The sequence below is a fragment of the Triticum dicoccoides genome, chromosome 1A (assembly GCF_002162155.2).
Source record: "Triticum dicoccoides isolate Atlit2015 ecotype Zavitan chromosome 1A, WEW_v2.0, whole genome shotgun sequence".
Taxonomy (NCBI): domain Eukaryota; kingdom Viridiplantae; phylum Streptophyta; class Magnoliopsida; order Poales; family Poaceae; genus Triticum; species Triticum dicoccoides.
In genome coordinates this window covers 274,457,123-274,466,479 of record NC_041380.1, presented here as the reverse complement: position 1 = coordinate 274,466,479, position 9,357 = coordinate 274,457,123, and positions in this window count along the sequence as shown.

The window sequence follows — 9,357 nt, the reverse complement described above, 5'->3', positions numbered from 1 at the left end:
GTGGGTCCCAGCAGTTAGGGGGAAATGATTTTTTTCGCAAAATACTGGTGGCCTGTCCGGTGGGTCCCCGCTACCAGGTGGAGGAATAATTATTTTGCACGTAATAAGGAGGAACTTCCTTGCTGCGGCCGTGGTCCCAGCTGTCAGCCTCTCCACGTACAGTCCATGTCCGATGGAAGCCGTTCCTTGACCACGTTGACCACGCCGCGCCGAGAGCACCAGGGCGGTGGACGACAGCGAGGCCTAGGAAGGGGATGACGTGGAGCCGGGGAAGACGTGGCAGTGGATGCCCACGTGTAGAGGAGTACAAGGGTTCACTGGATCGCTGTGGTGTGAGCGTGCCGTCGCCGTAGAATAACAGGGGGTGTGGGTGAGTAGAGGGATGACCTGGCCAGCGGTGGGAGTAGTAGGGGGCGGTGAGGCCTCCGCCGCATCGCAGCCGGCCAAGGGAGGCATGAGCACGAGGCACGACGGGCGCTGGTTTGGGTGGCTGGAGCAAGAAGACCAGAGGTTGAAGAAGCACTATGGCCGTTGGATGGACATCATACGGTCACTGGAGCTAGAATCGTGCATATTGACTAAGTTGACAAAGCTCGCCGTCCCCGTCAACTTAGTAGGCCCACAAGTCAGCCTGCCACTAAGGTGGGTCCCAGCTCGCAGGGGGGTATTCATTTTTTTGTGCGTAATAAGGAGGCACTTACGGTGGGTCCGAGTTGACAGCAGGGGGAACATTTTTTTCGCGAAATACGGTGGCCCGTCGGGTGGGTCCCAGCAGTCAGGGGCAAACGTTTTTTTTCTTGATATACTGTTGGGCGTCTGGTGGGTCCCTGTTGTGAGGTGGAGGAATAATTATTTTCCGCGTAATAAGGAGGCACTTCCTTGCGGCTGCCATGGACCCAGCTGTCAGCCTCTCCACGTATAGTATTATTCCGATGGAATTCGGTCGTTGACCACATTGACCATGCTGCACCGACAGCACCATGGTGGTGGACGACGGCGAGGCCTAGGAAGGGGACGACGCGGAGCCGGGGAAGACGCGGCAGTGTATGACCACGCGGAGAGGAGTACGAGGGTTCGCTGGTTCGGCTGCGCTGCCGTCACCGCAGAATAATAGGGGTGTGGGAGAGTGGAGTGGAGGGATGGCCTGGCCAGCGGTGGCAGTAGTATGGGGCGGTGAGGCCTCCGCGGCAGCACAGCCAGCGACGGGAGGTAGGAGCAGGCGGCATGACCAACGCTGCTTTGGGCGGGTGGAGCAAGAAGACCAGAGGATGAAGAAGCACTACGACCGTTGGATGGACATTGTACGGTCAATCGAGCTAGAATCATGCATATTGACTAAGTTGACAAAGCCCTTCGTCCCCATCAACTTAGTAGGCCCACTATAGTGGGTCCCAGCTAGCAGGGGGTATTCATTTTTTTGTGCGTAATAAGGAGGCACTTCCTTGCGTGCGAAGATATAGCTGGTGGGTCTGAGCTGTCAGCGGCGGTAACTTTTTTTCGCGAAATACAGAGGTCGTTTCAGTGGGTCCCAGATGTCAGGTGGAGGAAATCATTATTTTGCGCGTAATAAAGAGGCATTTCCTTGCGTGTGGCCGTGGACCCAGCTGTCAGCCTCTCCACATACAGTCCACTTCAGATGCATGTCGGTCGTTGACCATGTTGACCACGCTACACCAAGAGCACCAGGGCGGTGGACGACGGCGAGGCCTAGGAAGGGAACGACACGGAGGCAGGGAAGACTCGGCTGTTGTTTTTGTTTCTCACGCGGAGGGGAGTACGACTGTATGAGGGTTTACTGGTTCGTCTGCCGTTGCCGGAGAATAACAGCAGGTGTGGGTGAGTAGAGGGATGGCTAGGCCAGCGATGGGAGTACGGTGGGGCGGTGAGGCCTGCGCGGCAACACAGCCAGCCGCGGGGAGGAGGGAGCAGGCAGTCCTGCCGGCGCTTGTTTGAGCGGTTGGAGCAGGAAGAGCAGAGATTGAAGAAGCATGACGGCCATTGGATGGACATCCAACAGTATACAGGCCATCTGTGGAAAGCCTCAAATTTGTGGAAAACAACATACAACCCATTTTCCATTATTTCAAATAATTTACAGCCCATTTGTTAATTATTACGGGTTTTTTGGAGCCCATATTCTTTATGTTAGCATGACAGCCCATATTGTGGCCATAGCTAAAAAATTATACAAAATTTTGCATATGTCGGTGCGGTCTGAACTGTTTTTAATCCCAAAATTTCAGTCACATTCAGACTGATTTTAAAAATAAATGTATATCAATATAAATTCCAATAAATTGTCCACGCATAAAAATCAATGCAATTTAAAATCTCGAAATGAAAAAAAGATATTTGAAAATAGTTGCCGGTTTGATGTGTTTTAAAAATGTACAGCCCATTTCTCATTACTGATAGGCCATTTTCTCGGCCAGCCGAATGAAGCTTTCCTCGTCTTGAAAGATTTGCAGCCTAGCAGGTCTGATAAAGCGACTTACTTGACAAATCAAAAAAGAACTGGGCTAGCCATTTTCAGAAAGTAAAAAAAACTACTGGGCTGGTCTGTGGTAAACATAAAAGAAAAGGCTGTCTAGACAGACCAGAGTGTCCCGCACAGCCCAGTTGACACCCTGCTTCCATCTCAAAAACAAATTAGATAAATGCCACTCCAATTATGGCGATTCATAAAAATGCCACTACAATTTCCCAACTTTGAAAAATGCCACTGCAATTTTTGCAAACTTTGAAAAACGCCACCGCAGTTTGCAAACTTTGAAAAATGCCACTCCAGACTTCGAAAAATGCCACTAGAAATGGCATGAAATGGCATTTTTCAAAGTTTGGAAATTGCAGTGGCATTTCTCGGATACACCAGATTTGGAGTGGCATTTATCAAATTAACCCAAAGTAAAAATAACTAGGCGAGCTGCTGGGTCCCTGGTGTCAGCCACTCGTTGTGCAATTCTCTCGTTTATTGACTACGTTGACAATGGCATGGGACCCAGATGTCAGAAATCCACTAGGAGGAGCCATTTTTTATTGGCTTGAAATAAGGAGGCACTTGCTTGCGTACTGCCATGACCTTGGCGGGTCCCTGCTGTCATCCTCTCCACGTACAGTACCAGTTAGTCGTGCTTCAAAACTGATCGGCACGCCATTAAAAAAAATAAAGGTCGATAACTAATGCGGCACCTCGGGCCAACACGGCCAGATCACATTTTGCACGAGAAATTACACACCATGTTTCATTGACATGTGGTCCCGTTCCAACATATCAGTGAGACGACGGCGAGTAGTAGGAGTATTTCCGAACAGACGTGTAGGCCGGGGCGCCTCTTCGTGAACCGTGGCAAACTCGCAACCGTCCACCGACTCTTCGCCTTTCCCTCTCGATTTGGAACTGCTATCACACGCTCTTCCTCTCCCTCCTCCATTTTCCTTGAGCCCTTCACCCTTTCTTCTACCATTGTTCGATCGTCTTCTCCATGGAGGGAACAGGCCGGAAATGACCCCGTTATTCTTGCCCCGATTTGAAAGATGACGTGGTGAAGGAACTCATTGATCGGTGCGACGTCATCACGTCGGCTAGCATGGAAGGTTCATTCAAGCCCATTCTCGACTCAACTAATAACATCATTACAAAGAACCCAAGAGTCAAGGAGTAGTTTGATCTCCCCTATCTTCTTCGTCGTGACCCTGATGACTGGCGCCGGCACGACGGAGGCCTCGCCCTGTGCAAGTTGATGCCGCTTGATAATGATACATATGATGTTAAGATGCCATCGCTTGAGGGAAAGGCTTGGGCGGGCGCAAATGGAGATTGGGTTGTTTACATTGGGTCCAACTGCGAGTGGGAACTTGTTAATGTGTACACTTGTTACCGGGTTCCACTTCCAAAAATCTCAGCACATTGCCCAGAGGTTGAGCACACCGGTAATGTACGCGCGTTCAAATACGATCATGGTGACTGTCTTCTATGGAAGATAGCAATTTGTCAAGTTCCCAACCGCTCTTGGAATTACAACAACTATGAAGTTGTTGCTATCTTCAACAAGCTTGTTGCCATCCTTAGTGGTTTGAATCGATGGACATTGCTCAAAATTCAGTTTCTATGCATGAATGAGTACTGTGATGCAATTCAATAAGAGGGCCTTGTGTTTGCTGCCACCACTCATGGCACTCTTTTTGCATGGTATCCTCGTAGTTTCGGTACGTTTGTCTTCCACCGTAATTATAATTGTTTCATCCACATGCATGCGGGTTAGCAAGTTTGCCTTTACTAATTAACCTTCTTCTTGTGTTTCCAAGGTCCTGTGAACATCCCACCACCTATACTTGAAAAATTTTATAACCAAGGGGGAGATGCCGATGGTGATGATCACGAGCAACGCCCATATACTCTATGGCGCCTGGAAACTAATTCTGATGGATCACCTCTTCTTGTGTGTATACAGCCCACTGATGATGTTACTGCTAAGGAAGCAGGTGTCTCCCATGGTCGCACTCTCCGGACCTATTCCAACACCCGTTGCATGGTATTCGGGATGGATACTAGTGTGCTAGCGCCAACTCCTTCTCCCTGGCACAGAATTGATAGTCTTGGAGAAAACTCGCTCTTCCTTGGACAAAACAATCCGATGATGGTGAAAGGCGATCCAACTGTTGTTGACACATTTATGAGAAGCAACTGTGTCTATACCTCGGACATTTGGGTGGTTCCCTACCCTGGTACTGATATAGTAGGTCACTTCATCCTGGATGATCAGTCCTGCGTTGGTCTCCAGATCGACAACGGATGGCCCGTCCCAGAGAATCACTTGTGGTTCAAAGCAAGCGTTTCAAACGCCGCGGAATGGTTGAGTTGAAGTTCATTTCATGGCTTGTTATTTGTTGTGTGGTGAAAACTTTAGTATTTATAATGTATCCTCGTTGTCGATGTGGGTTGATGACCTGTTGTATGTAATAAAATGATATGCCTGTGATAAACTTACTAAATTTATGAATGGCTTTCGAGTCGCTTCTCTGAGTGAGTGGTGCGACAAGGCAAAAAAATATTTTCCGAATACATAATTGTACGTGCATTGCAACAGGTTATCGGATGAGGCCAATCAACAATAGTAGTACACTATTTGTACTAGCTTCACATGCTTCGCGCGTAGTGCGGGTGTTTTTACTGTAGCCATATGTTAATGTGTTCGACGTACGTAACCAGCACCTCGAATCCTCGATACTAGTACTATATAGTAGGAGTAAGTAGTAGGAGTAGTAGGGTGGCATGGGCCAGAACAAGCATTCACATCCAGGAGTACGGCACACGCCACCACCACGACATCCATCTGACACCATATTATTTCTTGGCGTCCGCGCTAGAGCAATCTCTTCAACCTCGTTGTTTCTCTAACTTCAGCCATCGCGCGGCGGGCGAGGTGGGGGTTTGCCAATAGTCGGTTTCCTTAAGTGCGGTCCCACTTGTAAGGCCAACTCCAACGCACGACCCCAAATGGACCGCCATTTTGCACGAACTCCAACGATATTTTTGACTAGAAAAGCAAGACCAAAGAAAACAAGAACCACAAGAATACATTTTACTACTCCTGTAAGTTGGATTAGTGCCTTCTCGATGCATTCATTGTTGATCTGCGGAGGCTCGATCTTGCGTGCTTCTTTCTTATTCGAGTGTAAAGAAGTAGACGTTGCTTCCTCGCATCTAGTCTCATGTCTAGCCTCTATTCTAGTAGGAGTATCAACAAGTGCACTAATCTCATCCGAGAGCAGAACCGAAGATTTGGTCGGGTTCTTCCTCCTTTTGCCGACATGTGGGACATCCAGCATCTAGGTCGTGTAATGAAAGAAAATAGAGTGGTAGTTGAAGCCACGAGATGTGCATCTTGGGTTAAACTGTAAATAGAATCTTACTACTCTTGAGTAACTCCAAAAGCGGCTACCGAAGATCTTTATTGGATTTGTTTTTCATCACCAGCACGTCGAGGTGAAAGATGTGCAGGTTCAGTGGGTCCTCTTGCATTTTCACTGACATGTGGGCAAACAGACGATGGGCTCCACACGTCCGCTGGCTAGCTGAGAAGAGAGATAGAGGAGGGCTGAGCATGGACTGCAAGAAATTTGTTCTACGTACCTCGATATAGGCTCGATATAGTGGGGTGGCATGGGCCATAACTAGCATTCACGTCTAGCAGTATGGCACACGCCACCCACACGAGTCCCATCCGACACCAATTTTCTTGGACTCCGTGCTACAACCATCTCTTCTTCCTCCTGTTTTCTCAGCCATCGCGCGGTGGGCGGGGTGGGGTTTGCCGATAGTCGGTTTGCTCAACTGCGGTCCCAATTGTAAGTGAAAATGCAACACCGCACGCATTCCCGCTTGAGAGGCGTGCCGGACCAACCGTGTGGTGGTGCGACGCAAACACATCAGGCTTTTCCTTTTGAACTCGTAACTTGTAAAATTTGGTTCTGCTCCATGGCGCGACCGATAGATAGAAAAAATGATTTTGCCTAGAGTAATGAGAAGTTTGGTTCTGGCACCGTTCATGCATGGAGTACGTACGAAAATTATGAAGTTGATGTGAAAGGTAAGATAATTACCGTAGTATCATATACTACTACATGGATTTGACGGAAAGATAAAAATACATATGGATCCATCAACGTTCAACGACATCCTCACGCCCTAGTGCGCCAGGTCACCAACCGACATGTGAGGAGCAGCGGCGTTGGCGGCGAGCTCAACGTGCTTCTGAACAGTGCCGTCCAAGGTTGCCCTACGCTCCAAGAAGGCTAGTGTCCTATCGTCCTCCTCTTGCATGTAGTAGTCCTTGTGGACGATTTGCGCGTAGACGTGGGTGATTATGTCGATGGTGTCTTGCTGTGCCAGGCACTCCGCGGCGAGCGCGATCTCGAGGTGGACATTCTCTGGCGCGATGGCGGGCAGTCGTAGGGCCACCAGTGCATCGAAGAGGTTGTTACCATAGTGGCCGTTGAGGGTGGCGGGCATCGCAGAGCCTGGGCGCGTCGGCTGGAGGCTTACGTCAAAGTCGTCCGCAAGCTTCTTGACGACGGTGAACTTGTCGAGGAAACCGATAAGGACCTCGTCAAACAAGGAGACGAGGTTGTCGTCCAAGCGGCCCCTCGCCCTGGCGGCCTCAACCAATACTACCTGGAGACGTTCCTTGGTGCCGGGCCGCAGGCCGGCGTTGTGGACCATCTGGCACAGCCGGCTGATGCTCACGCTCATCGCCTCCATGGGTCTAGCGTAGCTTCTAGTCAACTAATCTTGCGTTTCGAGTGATCACTCAGCCCTTGGTTAGCGTGCGTAGGTGCATAGGATTTCGTACTACTCCTTTGCCCTCTACTGCACCTGCCTTTGACTGTATGATAGGTGGGCCAGCCACCCCCTGGGGCCACGTGTCGTTCACCCAAAGGCAGTTGCCGTAAGTCAATGAAGCTGCGTCCCCCTCCGTGCCGGTGCAGTATAGTCATCTCACCGGACCTCTAGTTGGGGCGAAACGAGAGAAGTTTGATGTTTACTGGTTTATTGGTCCCCTTTGCATTTTGCGCCAAGTTTTGACCTTTGATTTAACTAATAAAATGTTAATGCATGTAAACAAAAATGTTGTGTAAGTCACCTTACGAAAACCAAATAATCCCAAAATACTTAGGCACGATGCATTAACTCCCTCCTTGTTTCTTATTTCGTGACATATCAACCAATGAGAGATGTGGGTCGTGCATGCTTTCAATGACTTGAGACTACCAAACATGACACGATGTGTTTAGTTCATTGCATGTAATCCTATTAGTACTCTAGTTAGGAGTAGCAAAAAAAACATTAAGTTCTCTCGCCGATAGGAATAAAACACCATGTATTTATTTACAGAGGTAGTACTACATTTTTGGTGACATGCATTACTAGATATTGCTAGTCAAATACTAAAATCCAGATGGACGTGGTAGTACTCCTAAATCCAGACGGTGGTGCTACTAGTACTAGTAGTAGTACTACCAATGTAGGAGTAGTAGTAGGAGTACTAGAACTGTACTATCCGTTGGTCAAATTATTACGTGCTGCTCCTCACAGTGAAGTGACAAGACCCCGCGTCGGAGATGACACCTGAGTATAGGCGCCGTGTTCAGCATACCATAGTCAGCCTCACCGTCTGCAGTCACTATCATCATGGCTGTAGAGCTAGCCTTCTTACAACTAGCCCTGTTCGACATAATTTCCCGTGCGTAGATGCTCGTGCATTGCACGGAACACCAAGATTGGGGGTGGATGGCTCCGGCAGCGGCCATCGCGCCAGATTTTTCCACGGCCTTCTACTCCTAGATGTGGTGGGGAGGAGATGAGGACTGATTGTGAGAGACAAGGAGTTGTTTGTAAATAGGGAACAAGTGCGGGCATCTTTTTGCAAAAATGGAGAAGCTTGGTTTGTATGCGTCATATCTAGATCCGACGGCTATTGGTGAAAGATGGGAGGCACAACATGATCACCAACTCAGGACCTGTTTGATTCACAGGATTTTGAAAACGCAGGAATAGGACACGGCAATATTACAAGTTTCAAACTGATATTACAAATGTTAGGAGTAATGCTGCACCTACGAAGAGGGAATTACTAGGAAGTTTACGCAAGAACTTTCGTTACTTTAGGTGGATGCAGCATTATCGTACAAACTAAAATCCACCGCCCTGACAAGTCACTAATGGGCAAATAAGTTTTTCGAGTCTCTGGCCACTTGATGTTTCAAAAACAAATTCAGCTTCTGCGGAGAAATGAGCTCCACCGTGTACCCGCACGGGTGTGGCTGGGCACGAAGCGTGAGTATGTGCACGGTGCACCTATTCTCTTCTTGTATATATACACCACCTACGTGGGGTTGTGTGAGAGAGATACAAACCTAGAGAGATATAGTGTGTGGGTTCTTGAGAGTTTTTTTTGTGGGGGGGGGGTCAATCAAAAAAATTAACATATGCAATGTGTGTGAAATAGAGTCCTGGATATAACATATATATAGAGGGGGCGATCCACGAGAAGAGAGTGGAGGTATCATCGGCTTGAGGTGTCCATAGAATCGAAGAGAGGGATGATGTGTGTGTGTGTGCGCGCGATTGATAAAGAGTGCCATGGAATTTGTGTGTGCCCACGTCAAAGATATAGTGTGGTTGGCCTACTGGAACGTGAGATGGGACATGTGCAGTTTGTCTCTGTGGCATGGATACCTACCTCCAGCACTCGACTATCGGTGTGTGGTGGCGGAAGAGGGAGGCCCAATTAACTATAGAGGTACAATGGCTGGTATATGTGTGGAGGAGGAGAGAGGCCTACCTCATGTATTAAG